This window comes from Cataglyphis hispanica, chromosome 26, assembly GCF_021464435.1.
Source record: "Cataglyphis hispanica isolate Lineage 1 chromosome 26, ULB_Chis1_1.0, whole genome shotgun sequence".
NCBI lineage: Eukaryota > Metazoa > Arthropoda > Insecta > Hymenoptera > Formicidae > Cataglyphis > Cataglyphis hispanica.
The window spans coordinates 1,276,889-1,295,564 of NC_065979.1; positions in this window are offsets into that span (position 1 = coordinate 1,276,889).

The window sequence follows — 18,676 nt, forward strand, 5'->3', positions numbered from 1 at the left end:
CACGCACGGTTATTTCATTTTTTCCTTATTTTTATTTTTATTTTATAGCTATCTAAACCAATTATGTTAAGAGCCCAATCGGATTAGCGTTAGCTAGGTAGTTTATTTATCTGGAATCCACAATCTAGAGCATATGATATTAAATCACATATACACTATGAATCTCATATTTTATTAAACATTTCCCGCTTTTGTCTCCTATTTTCTTGCAAAACATTAATTTACGATTGAGAACTGTAGATATACTTTCTTCGATATACATTATTCTACCGGGTCAGCAACAATCGATATACTGCAAACCTTTGTCCAATATATCCTCTCATCTAGTTGATCATGTTTTTATTAGTCATAAAATCGCTGCATTTAAAAACAAAAATTATTACTTAAAATATTAAAAAGTCATTTTTTTTTACATTATGTTTTCTTATAAATTTTACACACACATGAATAGGCGCAGATTGGATTAACGAATGCGGAAAGTATTAGTTGCGAACAATGAGCCTCGGATATATGAGACTTACACGAGCATAGAGTATTTTGGTTTTTCATGGATTTTAATCCGACAACGATATATCGTTAACGTTGCAAACATCCGCGTGAAACATTTCCACGGGAACGTAATCGCATTCCATCAAGCAATTAGCCCCGCAGTCTGGCGTGCCCATTAAACACCGGCGCTTTCCACGTGAACATCACGCGCTTCTGCGAGTCGGTAAGAATACAGTCGTGATACATACATAATCGCGTATTATTGTGTGCGATATACTGCGTGTAAATACGCGATCTGCTCATCGAGTATCAGCTCCGCGGCTTCCCGTCAAATTTAACACGTTTCCGTGAACACACACGATGCGAGGGCGATCTTCGATGTGAAGAAACTGCACGAAACGAATGAATAAGAATCTTTTATATAGATTGAATTTTTATATTTTTCCATAAAAAAAAAAAAAAAATCCCGTAAATTTTGTCTCTCTAACACACATTTTATTTTTTGTATTTTTCTCTCGCATCGATCGTAAATTCTTATACAAATATTATTTATTGTTTGTTGTTTCGGATTAAACGCAGCAATGGCCGCATTTTTTTTTTTTTTTTTTAATTTAGGCTCTTTTCATAATTCATGAGCTCACCATGACTGATGCTCTCACTCAGGCCGAAACTCACCTCGACATTGACGCAAATCGCATTTCATTGACCCAGCATTTCAATTGTTTTGTCATTTGTAATGCGGCGTACTTTTAAAGATACTCCAAGGTAAAATTCGATGGATTTGGACTGTTTTCAAATAAGCACAATACTACGTATTATTTTTTGAAGCTGCAAATTCAGACTACACGCTAATAAATAATAGTATAAGAATTCGATATGAATCGATTACAAAAAGACAATTGTAAGAACATATTATTAATTTATCAAATATACGTCGTGTACTCTCGACGTTATTATTGAACGGGGGAAAAAAAAAATCACATTTAACGTTAAATCTAGGACGCAATTGCGGACTTTCGTCGCTACTTTGCTATTTCTAGCACTCGGGAAAGTTCTCGGAGAAGAAATAAGAGCGACGGCCATTTCGCGAAATCATTTCGAAAGCTTGCCGCACCGCGTGCCAGGAGAAGGCGCCATATGAATTTTACGGCAATAACGATATAATTTAATAACTCGCACATGTGAGTGCTAGTTAATAGATATATAGCTGAAGAAATGCTACGCAATTTTTGCTTTTCTCTCTCACGCAATTAAATTGATATGTCCAAAGACTAGCATCTGCGATATATGCTTAAAAAATTTCTTAAAAGACAGATTGGTATATAATTTTATTTATTATTATAATTTTAAGTTCAATCACATAATAAATATAATTGTTATATACGTAAGTATTTTTATGTCATGTTTATTTTATCTCGTAATTAAAGTTTTAAGTCTGTTAGAAAGTTGCGACGTAATACTTATTTCTGGCTTGCTATTTAAATAATCAAGATAATAATGTATGTAGCTCGGGATTTTTCGCTTTACGAAATTCATAAAGTTGTTAAAAAAGGAATTCATTACGGATCGATATAAAGTCTGTATCATTATATCATTTATTCTGATATTAGTGTCGTAAAATAGACAATTAAATGACACACCGTAGTTGTCAGTATTCTCGTTGAGAATATATGTCGTTTCGAATCGAAATAGCAAATGTTTATAAACATTCATATCATCAGACATGCAATTTTACGTATATCTCAAAATATCGCGCGTTAAGAAGACGATATTTCTTACTGTGTAAAGCTGGAGACAGAAATAAAGAAAACACATAAACAATAACGAACGAATATAAATAAAACGAAGTATGTGTGTGTCATTTGATTGAAATTTATAATATTATATAAATATTTATATATAAATATAATTTTATATATTATTTTAAATATTATTTTATATATAAATATAAAGAATCGATTAAAAATAATTTTTTTAAATTAATAATTAATTTGTTGACATTTGTTTGCTTGATTTAAACCCGATATTAATATAAGAAAACTTATAGTCTAAATATATTTTTACCATTATTCTGCTTTATAGGAGATGTGGGGATATGTTGATATTTACATATATATTATTATAAAAATATTCTCTGCTAAATATTTGTCTCTCTCTCTCTCTGCGTCTAATTGTACGCATAACTTACCGGATATAAGCTACAAAGATTTTCGTGCGAGCAACTTTTGTATATCACAATACATCTCTTCGGTATGTTGTGTGTGTCGTATGTATGTGTGTATGATTTCCGTGTTTTCCGACCTCGTGTGTATCCCCCTTCCACTGTGTTCACGCATGCTTCGCGGCGACGTGTGTCGCAAAGACTTGCCGAAGTCGTAGCGGGGAACGGAACAGCGAAAAAGATAGATAGAGAGAGAGTGAGAGAGAGAGTGAGTGGAGGGGGGAGAGCAGAGCGCGACGTAGAATGATGGTAAGCGCTGGAGGGAAAGGAGGGGGAAGCGCGTAACGTGTGAGCGAGAGAGGGGATCCGCGAGGCGATCGGTCGCTCTACTCAGTCCTCGTCCGTCTGCCAGCCGGTTATCTACGATGAGAGCGGGTGACAGTTGACGCCTTTTGCGACGCTTCTCCGGCTAATTGTAAGATCAACTGCGCGCACGCTTACTTTGGTTCTTCTTCCTTTCTCTCGTCGTCGCGATTCCGAGACGTTATCTCGATAATATACGGACGAATAATTGACGTTGATTCTCGCAAAGTCCACGTAAGCGTTATAAAAAAAAAATGTCCCGTGTCACGCGCCTCGTGACCTTGTCGTCGCGTTTCGCAAGATTCGCCGTAATAGCGCGAGGGCTTGCGCCTGTCGCGTTACCGTCGCGACGACCGCCATCTCTATTTTCCGGAACTATTCGTATTTGGATTTTCAACGACCAAGCCTCACGCTATCCTCTTCTGACGTCGTGACAGTTACGAAGACGGCAAAGCGGCCGAGAAAGAGCGCAGGAAACCGTTCTGAAGGCAGCTGTCACTGACGACGTCACGAGTAAAAAGGTATGTGTCGATAAACGCGTTATTAGCGAGCGGAAAAATGTCCATTGAGGAAAACACTCATGATATGATATGTGCAAGCGATTCGTTGTTCCTCGCTTGTCCGGAATACCGTCACTACCCTTTCCGTTACGTTAATTCGACGTAACGCAGGAAATTGACGAATCGCCGGGCGAACGAAGAGGCGGGCGAGTAATAAGTGCGTATCTTCTCGCGCGACTTATTCCTTTGCTTCGAATCAGGATGGATTTAATTGACGATGTTACGAAAAATAATATATATAAAATAAACAATACACTTTGCCAAATATTGCTCCTGCTATTTATATTATATTCATTATTATTATAACGAATAATAAGCATTTCTTATTTATATGCGCTACATATATTTACGTAACATCAAGAAATTTAAACTTTCCGAAATTATATTTACTTTCAGGTCTAAAAAGTTTATTTAGAGAGAAACGGTTTTTATCAATATATTAAAATATTGTTTCATATATATATATATATACATACAATATCTTGCGAATTTATTTTGCTTATGAATATATTATTTTTATTATAATTATTTTTTTATGAATTTTTTATTTTTATTTTTTACAAGAAAATTGTAAAAATATATTTATATCATACTGGATCATTAAATAGATAATAACGACAGGCGACACGCTAAAAAATTAAATTATATTAAGTATGAATTAATAAATAATTGTATTACATATTTTTTACGAAACCGTGTAGCCGTTTCGTCTAAATAGATTTTTTACATACATACACAGATATAAATCGTAATATTTCATGTTCGTGAAGCTATGCCGTGAATCACTCTCGCGTGATTTTTATATACGTACATAGAGTATTTTTTTATACTTAAGTGAAAAATAAGAAAAATATATCAATATAAAAATATATATTCTTTACTTATCATAAGCTTTATGTATGTGTATTGTTTGAATTTAGAAATTGTTTCTGATGAGGATTGAACTTATTTTATAAAAGTAGATGTAGATCAAAAAGTCTATGTAGGGATAAGATAAGCCTTATCGTGCAACTATACGAAAGTACGTTCCACATGCTCGTAAAAATCGTACGCGTGTAAGTACTAATAAATATATATATATGTAAACACGATGGAAGTAAAACGGAATAGAAAGAATACGGACGGAGTGAACGTGTATAAGACTTGAAAAATATAGTCGGCGACTAAATACGTCAATTATACGATGTTATTGATGTAGTTAGGTATAAACCAGCTCTGCTATGCCCTTAACTAGGTCTTTGCAAGAATTAGCGCTACCCGCGGAGAGGTTACTTTGTGAAAAGCGAGGCACTCTATTATTTCTTATTCATTCAGAAATAGAGACGAGTGGCTAGCTGGTCTTAATGAACTCGGACATGGATATTAATTGAACAAAGAACCGAATAAAGGCATCGACTCAATTATTTTTCCACGGGGGGTTTATCGCGGCACACGTAAAATTTTAAAGAAGTTTATTGAATTTTCGTTGAAGTTACGAGAACAAATTTATCGAGAACGAAACTTTCCGTTTGCATCCCTTTATCCTGTTTTTCCACATATCTCGACTTATCTTAATAAGTGAAAGGGGAGCGTAGCCGAAAACAGGGCAAGTCCAGTAAAAGAGAGAGAGAGAGAGAGAGAGAGCACGAGGGATCCGCGAAGAGCGGCGAAGGTGCCTTTATTTAGACAGCCAGCCGTCGATCGAACAGTAGTTTTCGATGTTCCTCGAGCGAGGAGAATTAACAACTCGACATTCAAGCGTCCGTGAAGAAGGAGCGATGAGATCGAAGAGGTGAACGCACTGGCGCGAAATTTACGTCAGGCGTCGTGTACGCAGCCGTGTGTGCGTGTTGTGTATATGAGCGTGTCGCGGCACGCACGTGCGCTCTCGCGCGCGACAGTGTGCGTGCGTGGGATCGTTTGATCTTTGCGAATGGCGCGAGTAAATCCGCGTATTATTAAATAGATAACGGCCATAAATTTGGCCGGGTTACATAAAGGCGCAAAAGTGCGCGTTAAGGTCCAATCGTTCTATTTCCGTGCCGGCGACCGGAGCGGGTTTTAAGACAGCGACTCTCAACCGCATTCCCCGACTTCCCCCGATGGTGGCGGAAGTCCGATACTGCTGTTCGGCGAATATCGACCGCGAGATTATGTCAAAAGAATAGGTGCATAGGATATCGCGCCACGAAAGTTATAGCAGATTAAAGTTTTAGAAATAATGTTAGCGGGAATATTATTTAATTACTGCATCTCATTTCTACTTAAATTCTCATTTAATAATCGCTAATTTTTTAATTCAATTTACCTAATAAATATTATTATAATTTCGCGATTTGCGAAATAAATATTAAATGAAAGATTTTATTATAATTGTTTACGATTTATATGTTACGAATATAATATTATGAATAATAATACAATATTATGTGAATAATATGAGTTAGTGTTGTATAATATTTAAATAAATATTATGAAATTAATGTTATATGCAATTTTGATTAATAAATCAATCTTTTAGCATGTGCAGAATATTATCAAGAAAATCAGACATATTAACAAGATAATAATTTATATAATGTTTGTACATTATATCTATACATTGTTACGTTACATAATTTTGTCTTTGATATAAATAGATAAAATATAAAATGCTTTATATAAAATGCTCATATTAAATCGGCCAACACACATTCCTTGTCAAATAAATGTATGATTTATAGGGCGTACGTAAAAGTCACATGTCGTTTCCGTGGCTCGATAAGAGAGTACCCGATTAGAGAGCCACTGAATGAGAAGGGTACGGAATAATACGCATGTTTGCGGTTATCATCGCTTGCTTGCTATAGGTCTGTTTGCTTTTTATCAACGTTGCGTGCGATAATTTCTTCTCCAAATTGCGAGAGCCACAGCTGAATGACTACACGTTTTTTTACGCACACGCGCACAGATATGATCGCGCTATTCCTTCTTGCTACCGTGATACAGCGGATTGGTTGCCAATCTAATGTGTGCGCAAAAAAAATTATATTAATATCGAATCTGATTTGAATAATTTGAACGAGGAAAATGATTATATTAGACATTTTAAACACAACTGTTAAACAAAAAATGATAAAATGATAAAAGACAAGCTATCTTCAGAAATAAATAGAGAGAGAGAGAGAGGAGTAAGACACACTATTTCCAAAAGAGACAAATATTCACATTAATAAGAAGAATAATGCATCTACATACGGAGCGCCATCGACGAAAAATAATTCGCACGAAACGAGTCTAAGGTCTGTCTCTCTCCCTCTCGTCATAGAAATTTTTCCGCGGCGCCACATTACTGGCGAAGGTCCAAATGAGACAGCAGCCCCGTGCCTTGTCTATTTTCGTTGATTCCAATCTTTCCGAAAAGCCAGCCCAGCGAACTAGTCGCCGCTCGCCCTCGATGCTCCTTTCCACTAATGGCATTTAATGACCGCCGCCGCCTCGTCGGCATACTCTATGAACGCGACTATAAAGACGATAATAATTATAACAAATCGGTGTCGCGTTTAACGAAAGTCACGGGTGATAAAGAAACGACGTGAGGCTTATTCATCTCGCTGAGACTTATTCATCTGACATTTTTAAGAATATCGCGGTGTTTCGATACATTTCTCCTTTCATTCTCGCGAATAATTTTTTTTTTTTTTTTTTAATAAAATAAATCTTGTACGTGTACTTGTGCGTAAAATGGGAAGAAAAACAAATTGTTTTTATAATTGTATCGTTATTGTAACTATAAATACCTAACTATAAATATTTCTCTAACTATAAATTAATTAAATTGGGTAATTAACTCTGTGCGATGTCGAATCTACAAAGATTTTATTTCGAACAAAAGTAATCTTTATTAACTTCTTTCTCGCTTCTTTGACGCCGTCGTCTCGATCATTCGTTGCATGCACCAACGCTTCTCTCTCGGTGCGGCATGCAACAGGTATTCGCACTGACGTCACACGTTCAGGAGAGAGCGAGAGAGATATGCAACGCCCCGCCGACAAAGATAGGGCGATCAGATCGGAGACGCACCGACGGAAAAAGTATGCCAAAAGTCAGATAGATAGAGAGAGAGTGTGTGTGTGTGAGAGAGAGAGAACGCACTGTGGGGACACTCGGAGAATCACACGCACATGCGAGACTCGGCCTGACTTGAACGTCGACTGAATTCCGCTGTCTCTTTCCTTTCCGCGATTGTCCCTCCTCGTTCCGTCCGCCGCTTTGTTGGCCGACGAGCTCCGAGCTTAACTCGAGCCGAGTTGTGTCACCGCGACGCGCCGTGTTACGAGGCTGTTATCCAACGCGCGCGCGACGAAAATATGCGACGAGCAGCGACGTATCCGTCAACGATGGAACGCTTATTACGCCGACAGAGATTGATTTTGAAGAAATTAAAAATGGTGAAATTTTTTTCTACAAATCGTAGATGAAGGTAGGAACTCGTGACTATTGCCCAAATCTTGCTTTAAAAAATAGCTACAAATTTCTCTTAATTAATATATGCATTTTTTTCTAAAGTTTTCGAACAATGCTTCATGAATTCATTTTTTCAAAGAACCATCTGCAATAACGTGCTAAAGTGCGAGAGTATTAAATTGAAAATTTACTTAAAATCGCCGTAAAGGCGGATATAATTTCCATTTTTTTTTTCTCACCGCCGCAAGACTGCGTGAACTTTTGTCGCGCCTGCACGTTTCTATTTACAAATTCCTTCGGTCTCGTCGGGAGTCCGCCGACGTGTGTCCGTTACTGTAATTCCGCGAACTGCTTTAACAACGTCATGAATCACGGAATGACTCCGTGCCGTCGTAATGTATGCGCGCAGAAACGAGAGATAACAGGCGCTGCCATTATTTTCGTATGCGATTATTATTCCGGACGTGACGCGACTATGCCGTTCATGTGAATCGCTTCCACCCCGATAGTAATACATATCGATAACGATGGAGAGTAATAAGGGCGGGTGAATTGTATTAAGATTGAAAAAAAAAAATTATTACTATTAATATTAATCTTAATTATTAATATTAAATTTGAAATAGTAATATCAACTACTTAATATTATTATTCCAAAAAACGTAATATTTAAATATAAGATAAACTAGAGTCTTTTTAGAGAGAAATAAATAGAATTGGCATAGTCGAAATAATGAGTGTTTTAATTTTATTTTTTTTTAAATTTAAAATTTGAAAAAATTTTATTTTTAAAATATTACAATATTGTAATAGAGATCGTTACTTCTACTATGTACATACGAAATTCATGCTTATCAGGTCATATTTTGTCTACGAATTTCTTGAGTTTAATATGATAAGCAGTGATAAACTGTTGAAAATAATTCGAAAATTTTTCTTGAAAATTTTATTACAAGAGAATATACAGAATACATTATTAAAATTTAGATTTAAATTTAATAAATAATTAAATGAAATTTAAATAATAAAAATTTTAATTTGAAAAATAAAATCTCATCTAAATTTTTCTCAATAAGCATCGAGTTAAAATCGAACAATTCATAAATGTGTTGTATAAATCTTGCGAATTGTTTTGAATTGCAAGTTTGACGTTTGCCTTATTTAATAGGCGAGAACAGAGGAGGGTCGTGAATAGAGCACCTCCTCCTTTTCCGTCCGCGAGCGATATAAAATCTCTCCCGGGAATAGTTTAACAGTAGATGCGGTCGCATCGCAGGGACTATCTCGCATATAAGACGTGCGTTCTCGAAACAAAGTTCGTTTCGCGTGCAAGACATGGCTTCGCACGTATGTGTATGTGTGTGTGTGTGTGTGTACATATAATTGTATGTGTGTAAAATGGGGTACGTATGTACAGTAAGCGCAGTAGACCATCCCGTCTCGTCGCGGCTCAGACCTTAATGACGTCATTATCTCTAATTAGAATTCTCATAGTGGTAACCGCCGGGACGCCCCGTTACCCACCTCTCGCGATACCTGGATAGTATCGGCACTCCTATTCGCGCGATACCGGGTGTATTCTCGCGTGTCTCGACGCTTCACTTCCGGCTAAACTCGACACGCCGATTTCACTTCCGAAATGCCGAGTAACCAGACGATTCTGAAACAGCGTGCATATTTTATCGTAGCGTGTATATATATATATATATATATATATATATATATATATATATATATATATTCATTGTATGCATCGATCTTTATTGATTGCAAATGAAAGAAATATCGGTGCTCGATTATACCGTAAACCCGTAAAGTACGCTGTCAGTTTGACATGTTTATTTTGTCATTTTTATTTCGAACGTTGCTCACCAACAATAAATTTGATCGCGACCGTCAATTTAACCCTCTATGGGCCCGTGTAACTTTCAGGTCACATTTCAATTTATCGATATTTTACCAAATAATTATGCGAACATTATAGGCCGCGTGACTTGAAAGTCGCATAGTGAATATTTAAAACAATTTAAATATTTAAAACAAATTTTTTTTAAATTTAAAACAAAATTTATTTAAATTTAATTAACATCAAGACGGGATTTAAAACAAAAATTCCGCCCATAGAGGGTTAAGATTTATTACTTAGAATTCGTAAGAGTCGATATATCGGCTATATTTAGCGAATTCCCTCTCGTCGGAATCATAGATCGTGTAAAACGAGACGCCGAGCATAGTCCACGCGCGTTGATAGCGCGCCGGTAACGAGAATCGTGTATAGGATAAACTGCGGATGAGCAATCTGGCTGTGTGACCAATCGTCGACATGCGTCGCGCGCTCCAAGTTACGTCATCGAAAATACCGTCCTCTTTCTCTCTCTTTCCGTCTCTCTTCGCCTCTCTCTCTCTCTCTCTCTCTCTCTCTCTCTCTCTTCGCAGGATGTAGAGATAGATGTGTATCATATCGCTGGAAAATATTCCTCTCTTCCTTCAGTCATTCTCTTGCCACGCGCGCAGAAATTTGTTCGCGAATCGTCGTCGCGAAGGTCGTGACAGAAATTAATTTTGGTCGCGTTCCTCCTCGATTCTCTCCCGTACCGCTAATTCGATCCGCCTGATCCGATAACGGGTGTCGCAAAAAACGCAGGCTGCAAGTTAGTACGCATATGTAAGAAAACCTAGGATCGTATGTCGGTATCGCGTAGTCCGCGCGAGTCGAGTATCTCCAGTATCTCCGTGCGCAATGCGTAATTCAATTCCAAACATGAAATACCAAAAAAAAAGATTTGCCGATTTATTGTTAGAATTAAATTGTAGTAAAACTCGCGCACGCAAACGTGCAGAAAAAAAAATTTATACAATTGCCTTGTAATGGAATTTTTATGTTTAGCTAATAATATGGATTATCTTCAACATATACGCGCAATTTAATTGAACATATATACAATGATTTGCATGATCGCGTCGCGACTTAGAGAATTAAGTGAAAAGGATTTAATTTTGTAAAGAAATATAATTGCAAAGACGGTGAGACACAAGACGATCATGATCGATTGTGCGTAGGCTCTTAAACGGCGCGATGTTTACTTGGCTTGAGTTTTTGCAAGGAACCCGTGGATGATGACCGCGGCCGCGCCGCATCTCTCTTTTTATTATTCTCCGTATCGCCGCCGTATTGCCGGGAGTCGTTTGTCGTCGTCGGGCGTCGTTTCTCCGCCAACGTCACGCGACAACTATGTGCGCGACACACCATTCTCGGAGACGTGCGGCCGGCATTGCAAAAGGTCTTACGTTCCTATAGTTTGCTGAACGAATCGACATCGCGATATGATTCTACAATGATAGATAGATAGAATGCGCATAGTTTGGTCATTGCGTCAGAGTCTCTCTTTGAACGATTTACCGAGCCGACACTATCATCGGCAATATCTATAGTAATTTTCATGATAACTCGAATTGGTTTTTTAAATACGATAGCTTTTATCAAATTTATCGTGTACCTTTTAACCTTTTCCATTACTATGAAACAAGATAAATAGGCGATAGCGTTTTTGCGTGGGCTATTTATAGCGGATAATCATTACAAGTCACTTGTTTTTCTACATTTAAAATTATCTTATTTTTGCATACTATTTAAATGTTCTCTATCTCATACTTCATGTCAATAAAAGCTAAATTTCACAAGTTCTAAATTTTTTTTTTTCCTCCACAGCGTCAAGAGGAGCTTCTAGGACGCGCAGAAGTTAAGAACAGAAAAATTTCTTCGAATTTCTCCGTAAAGGTAAATAATATAATTTCTAAGACAATATTTTTTGTAATGTACTATTCTAAGATCCTCGACCTTCGAATGAGGTATACACGCTGAAAGCCAGTCGTCGCGCGAAGGAATGTAATGTAGGTCGCATGAGACGTGTGGCAAGATGTTGCTAAACAGAACCATATACGGTACAAATATCTGGGTAGCTGTGCTCTGTCCGTGATATTTTCCTTAGTCTCCTTTTGTAGATATTTCATCTAGAGATCTTTCGTCACTGTTTCATTATTCCTGCTCTCGCAATCTTATTTGCTTCTACTTGCTTTATTTTTAAAAGTCGCATAATTGATTTTTGCAATATCGAGTCATTGATATTTCTCGGAATACGACCGGCATCAATAAATGACTCATCGATAGGAAATGTAAAGAGGGAATAAAATTTTATTTCACGTGGAATTAATGTAATCTTAATGCGAAGGCACTTAACTGCAAAGATACATAATATCATAAACTAAAAAAAAAAAAAAAATATAGAAGTTTTATTATGGAAAAATTAATTGTGCATATTTTTTCTGTTATAATTAAGTCAATATTAAATTATATATTGAAGATTAAAGTTTAAACAATTAGAACAGAAGGAGCAAAAATTTCCTTGTCCTGATTAGTCAATCTCAATCTTTAATGCATAATCCGATATTGAACTTATATGCACTTTAGATAATTTACAGGGTGTCTACTTGGAAAAACATGGAAAATCTGGAATTTTTAGAGAATTCTTTTATATTTAAAAAAATCAGGGAATTTCCATGGAATTTTGTTGGGACTCGGAGAATTTTTTTTTAAATTCTGTCTTGATAATTATATAAGACAATCCGCGAATAAGTCATGTTGTGAATTAGGTATTTAATATATATATTCAATGTCTCTAACAAAAATATTAAATATACAATACATATTCTTTATTTTAATTTTTAGTGATAAAAAGTAAAAATAATATGCAAATTAAAAAATTTTCTCTTACCGAAAGCTATTTTATTTTCAGTACATTTGTAAATTTAGCACTTGAAATTTAAATGGCTTTGCGTTGTTGCTTTGTATGAATAAAAAGCGTTAGAAAACGCGTGCAATAAAAAAAAAACTTATTTTAGGAAATTAAATCACAAAAAATGTTTAAAGTATTCCTTTTACTTTTGGAATTTTGAATAAAAATATCTGAAAGGGGTTAGGAAATTTTCAGGGAAATTTCTTACAGGATTTGAGTAGACACTCTGATTTATTATCTATTTCGCATTACAAACAGAACGGTGCCGCGGGTTGAGCACCGCTGGCATGCCTAGACGCCGTCGCGGTCGGATCTTTAAACTTTAAAAGCCAACGCGCGAGTCGGACCGCGAAACTATTGACGGCTGGACCAGGGTCGCCGCTGTCGGTCCGCAGACCCCTTTCCCCTTTTTTTACCCGGACAACGAGAGAGGGCCCTTTCGAATTTTCTCCCCTCTACTTTTCACTCCACCCCCACTTATCTCGCTCTCGTGTCGGCCTCTTTCTCTTGTTCGCGGACACAGTATAAGTAAGGCTTCCACCGTACGGCCGCTTCCACCACGATTATGCAAAATAATTATCGTGGAATGCGGTCAGCTGTTCCCAGACACACGCTGACGTCACGCGCGTGCTTTCTCGCCCGGTCACGTGCGCAGGCGTCTTCTTAGAAAATAGCACAATTGCCAAAAATAAATAGCATAAATGCCGAAAACGTACGTTTTATGATCCGACATCAACTTCTTTTCGCATCTTTTCTCGGGGATTTTTAGGACGACGCGCAATCGTGAACATCGATAGCGACCTTACGGTGGTTGGGAATTCATGGGAAGAAATCACTGATTTAATTCAATGTTAAAATATATCTTGGAAAGTACGATTTTACAAAATAAGATTTTGACGTTTAAGTAATACTCAGGTTCTAATAATACCCACAGATAATACGGGAAATATTTCTCAAAATATCACATGTTTAAAAAAAATATCTCTACGTTTTCTTAGAGAAGTAAAGTATTGCATTGCTTTAGGTTCGGCTAATTATATTCATTAGTTATCGACAATCATCGTTATGTCGCAAAGACATAGCGAAGCGGCAAACGTTTAATTATTTCACAACTCGGTATCACATGTTGTTTAAGTTCACAAGAGATAAAAGCGTTTTATGTTCTTTTGCTAGGATCGTCGGTCGTTTCCGTTTTCTCGCGAGATAATTAGACTGTATGTAACAGTGTTATATACGGTACTATATTGCCATTATACTATATTGTACATTTTAATGAGACTCATTCGAACGAGATGAAATTGAATAATAAAACACTCTTATTGTTAGTACGATAGTTATAAAGAGTACAAAAAAAAAAAAAATAAACTGGTTAATATACCAAAGCTTTTTTATATCAAAATTTATGTGTAACAATGATCCGCGTCATATCTCTTTATTTTCGTTATTAAATGGAATATGAAGTAAAAAATAAATTTATAATTTGCGATTCAAGATTTGCAAAACCTTATCAAGATCAATACTTAAAAGATTCTCGATCACTCGAGAGATACGTGATTGATTTGATTAGGATTCGAATATTTTATCAAATTTTTTTTTTTATGCTACATAGCTTTAATATAGCTTTCCTTTAGTATTTTATTGGCTAAAGTAAATTTAATAAATTTTGCGGAAATAGAATTTTTATTATTCGTATTTTTGATTATTCTTCCATTAATAATGATGTAAAAGAAATTTATTTTACTCGCTATAACATTGTAAAACTTTTAATTGCAAGAATTGACTTACAATAGATATAAATAAATTCCATATATCCGCTTTTATTTATTCATGATTTATTAATCTCTTTACGCGATAATCTCGAATATACATACTGCGCAAAATAGGCCAGAAGATAATCCTACCGAAGCCGATTATCGGTCGAAAGTAGCATTACAGTTCATTCGATTGTCATCGGTGATTTAAATTCCGTCCCGCTCGTTGAGATAGCTTCGGTGAAAGATCTCTAATATCTGACGCCGCAGCTCTTTTTTGCCATAAAAATGCTGCGGCGACTCTATAGCCTCTATAGTAGAGTAGATAGAGGGTCTCCCCTATAAAACTCGCCGCGAAAACCCGCCTCTATTACGCAGCAGAAAGCCAGAACCTTCATCGGCTTCAACGGTGGCCTCTTCGATAGTAGAAATACTGGTCGCGGAGGTGGGTCTTTAAAAAATTAGCGAGGTTCGGCCCGCGCGTGGGTTCGTTCAACTCTTTATCCGTCTCTCTCTCTCTCTCTCTCTCTCTCTCTCTCTCTCTCTCTCTCTCGTTCGTTCGTTCACTCGCGTGCACGTACGCACGAATATCTCTCCCCTCCCCCCCCAAGCCCTCCACCCTCTTCCACACGCACAGATTCTTCCCTTCTTCCTTCTCTTTCTCTCTTCTAGTTCGTTCAGCGACGCGCCGGGCATGTCCACGTGAGCACGGAATGCTTCGCCAAAATGACTCATTATTTCTCTAGCTCTCTTTTCTAATTTTTTTTTTTTAGTTTATTAAATAAAATTATTTCCTATCTTTCTTTTTTTATTTTATTTTTTATAATGCTCTACTTTTGTAAAAGATTAGATGATTGGATGATTTTATAGCAGAAGCAGAAAGAATTTCTTTTATGTGAAATTAGAAGTGTTTTTTAAAAGGAAATATTAATAGAAATATTAATAATAATTAATATTAATATTAATATTTAATTCTAATTAGAATTACGAATATGCATTTATCGAAAAGTACGAAATATATTCGCGTGGAAATATATTTTGTAATGCGTTTCTTAGAATTGACATCATCGCTGGAAGTTTTTTATTTGAGATAGTTGAATTCATGAGAAATATCTCGGTCGCTGCAACATGATTTCGGGGAAACTGATGCGTTTGACGTTTAGTAGAAGTGATTAACGCTCGGTATTTCATCATAAATAGATAAAAATTATTTGCGTGTAATAATAATTTTATTTCCTGTTACATCGATAACAGATAGGGAGTAGATGTATTTACGAAGCCATGCTAGGTTGAATCAAAGGGAGAGAAGTACATGCGGGTATGCTTCGTGATTCGCAGAATATATATGTTAGTGAATTGAACAAATGAAAGCCAATAAGCCTCTCTCTTCCTTTCCTTCAAATTAATATAAATTTATTTTATTTTTATTTAATTTACATTATTTTTATTTAATTTACATTATTTTTTTTATTTAATTTATTTTCTTTTTCTTTCATTTACATTATTTTTTATTTAATTAATTTTCTTTTTCTTTTTTTTAATTATCAAATATAAAAGATGTTTTAATAGTAACAATATTTTATTTATAACGATTAAAAAATAAATATGAAGAACAAAGAAGAATAATATTGCAAAAAAGACAAAAATGAGGAAAATAAAATACTTATTTAAAAAATATGTATATTAATATATTCCATGAATATTTAATTTAACTAACTTTCCCCTTTAAGCGTAGCATCTTTTATAATGCTGTTGTTTTGTAGTTTCATTAATGAGGTAATATAAAGATACACTCGATACACAAAAGGCAGAAATAAGAGAAATATATGAGAGACGTAACAAAAATGATAATTTTTATTACTTAATTCAGATTACGATTATCGCGACCGGCGTTGCGTTATTGCGGTGACGAAAAATTTCTTGGACGATTATTATTTTCTGAAAGACGACGATGGTGTTGGAAAAAGGAGGAGGGAGGGAGGAGGGACGATGACAGTCGTAACAATACAGTATATCACTGTTGTTAAGATAACCGAACACGGTTCCCACATACGTGTAGTACATATATTATTGTTTGAAACTCGCCCATGCTTGTACCTGCAGGGGTATAGATCCTCTAACTGCTACGTATTTTCTATATTAAACGGATGTCAGACCTTCGTATTTTCTGACCTTTTACATTATTATTTACAACTACTGGCTATGGAAAGTGTTGACAACCGATCGTTCTAGTACTTGTGTAAATATTTGCAGCATTAGTAAGATCCTAACGAAAATATTCACAGTCACCTTCAATACGTGTGTTGCCAGTATCCAAATTAGCAATATCACGTGAAATCTACGCAATTTTGAGAAGTCTTGGGTAACCGCGAAAGAATAATTTTTATGTCCCAAAAAATTGATCTTTATTTCTGATAATAAAACCACGACAATTATAATACACTTTATTGTATTTATTACATAAAAAAGCGTATGAATTTATATTATATCAATTTTTTTTAAATATTAAAAAGATGTGAATCGACGAATCTTTGGCATAGTTACTATTGCGTCTCTAAAATAGCAACGAGAGAGAGAGAGAGAGAGAGAGAGAGTGGGGAGGAGAAAAAGAGGGAGAGGAATAGAGGCACGCATCAGTAAAAACGGCTATATATGTATATATACGAATAGCGCGTTTATTCTTTCCTTCGCAATCAGTTCTCGGATCATCCAATGAAGCCCAGAGTTCTAGGGCTCGTGGACCAGCACCAACGAATCATCGTATCTAGCTCGCGATTTAGCTCGTGTGTGACGCGAAGCAGCGTGGGAACTCCTTCGAGGCGCAGCACGCAGCGGTGCTCAATCGGGCCACGAATTATCCGGTTGGCCGGAAATTCGCATGACTCCCTCGCTTTAAGCTTCGAATCCCCGGCGATTTGCCGTACGAACGTCGCGCTATCGAAGTTCGCACATTAATTTTGCGATTTTCTCCGCGGATACGCGGGTGCGCAAAGTCGAGCGGAGATTAATTAAGGAGCGCACGTTGACGATAAAAAAAAAAGGCCGCCTCGCGTTCCCGCGATCTCACATGTCAGCTCCTGCCGCGGAAATTGTTAAATTAATTCGATACCGCGTACATTAGCTGAATAAATTATCTTTTCGGAGACTTGGAATCGCGTAATGAAAAATATTTGTACTAATAAATCAAACGAAAAAAAAAAAAGAATGAAAGATTTTTACTTCTCTCGTAAATGATTCGATTGCAAAAATTTTGCCCTTATACGAATATAAAAAAAAGAGATATATTCTAAGAAATAGCAGATGGAAAGGAAAGGATTGAGGCTTATCTTGAATGAAAATAGCATCTGGATCTTTAACGCGAGATTCGACAGAAAATTACGGCGGGGATGATGGGTCAATGTTTCGTGGAATGCGGGGAAATAATGGAGGTCAAACTTCCTTGGGTCTGTGCTTGCCGCCGACGAGATGAGAGAGAGAGAGAGAGAGAGAGAGAGGTGGCGGTGGTTGGGTTTAGTCGGAGAGGCCGGACGTAGAGTAGGTATATCTCTCCTTCGTCTCTCTCTCTCTCTCTCCTCGCTTCTTCACGTACTTTATTTGGCGAGTTTTTGCCGTGTTTTACGAGCGGCTTAGCGGCGCTTTTTATAGCCGGCTCGCTTCACAATGCGCCATCATAGTGGGTTTTTACAGACGTCCTGTAGAGTATCTAAGCGGCAGTGTGTACATGGAATGTGTAGTGTGAGTATTTTACATACGCGCCGTTATATAATGAGCAGCGTGCGCAGACTGTTTCCCGCTGTTTAAGGTTCCCGACACATCAGGTGAATCCGTTCGCGCTTCTTTCCTCGATGACTCGCAAAAAAAGAAAAAGCGCTTAAAGTTATTCTGCATTTTTTAAAAATTATAATTCTCCTAAAAGCTTTTATACAAAACATAAAAATTTTACATAATTTAAGGAAAAAGAAGTTTAATAAAACACCATTCTCTTCCTATAAAGATAAAAATAATGAAAAATGAGTGATTTGACATGGTTGCTTTTAAGAGTTTATTATACCCATTAATTTTATTCAGTTATAGATAAACTAGCGTGTAAAAAAATAAAATTTTTTTTTAGGATCCAGCAATCTGTGCTTGGAA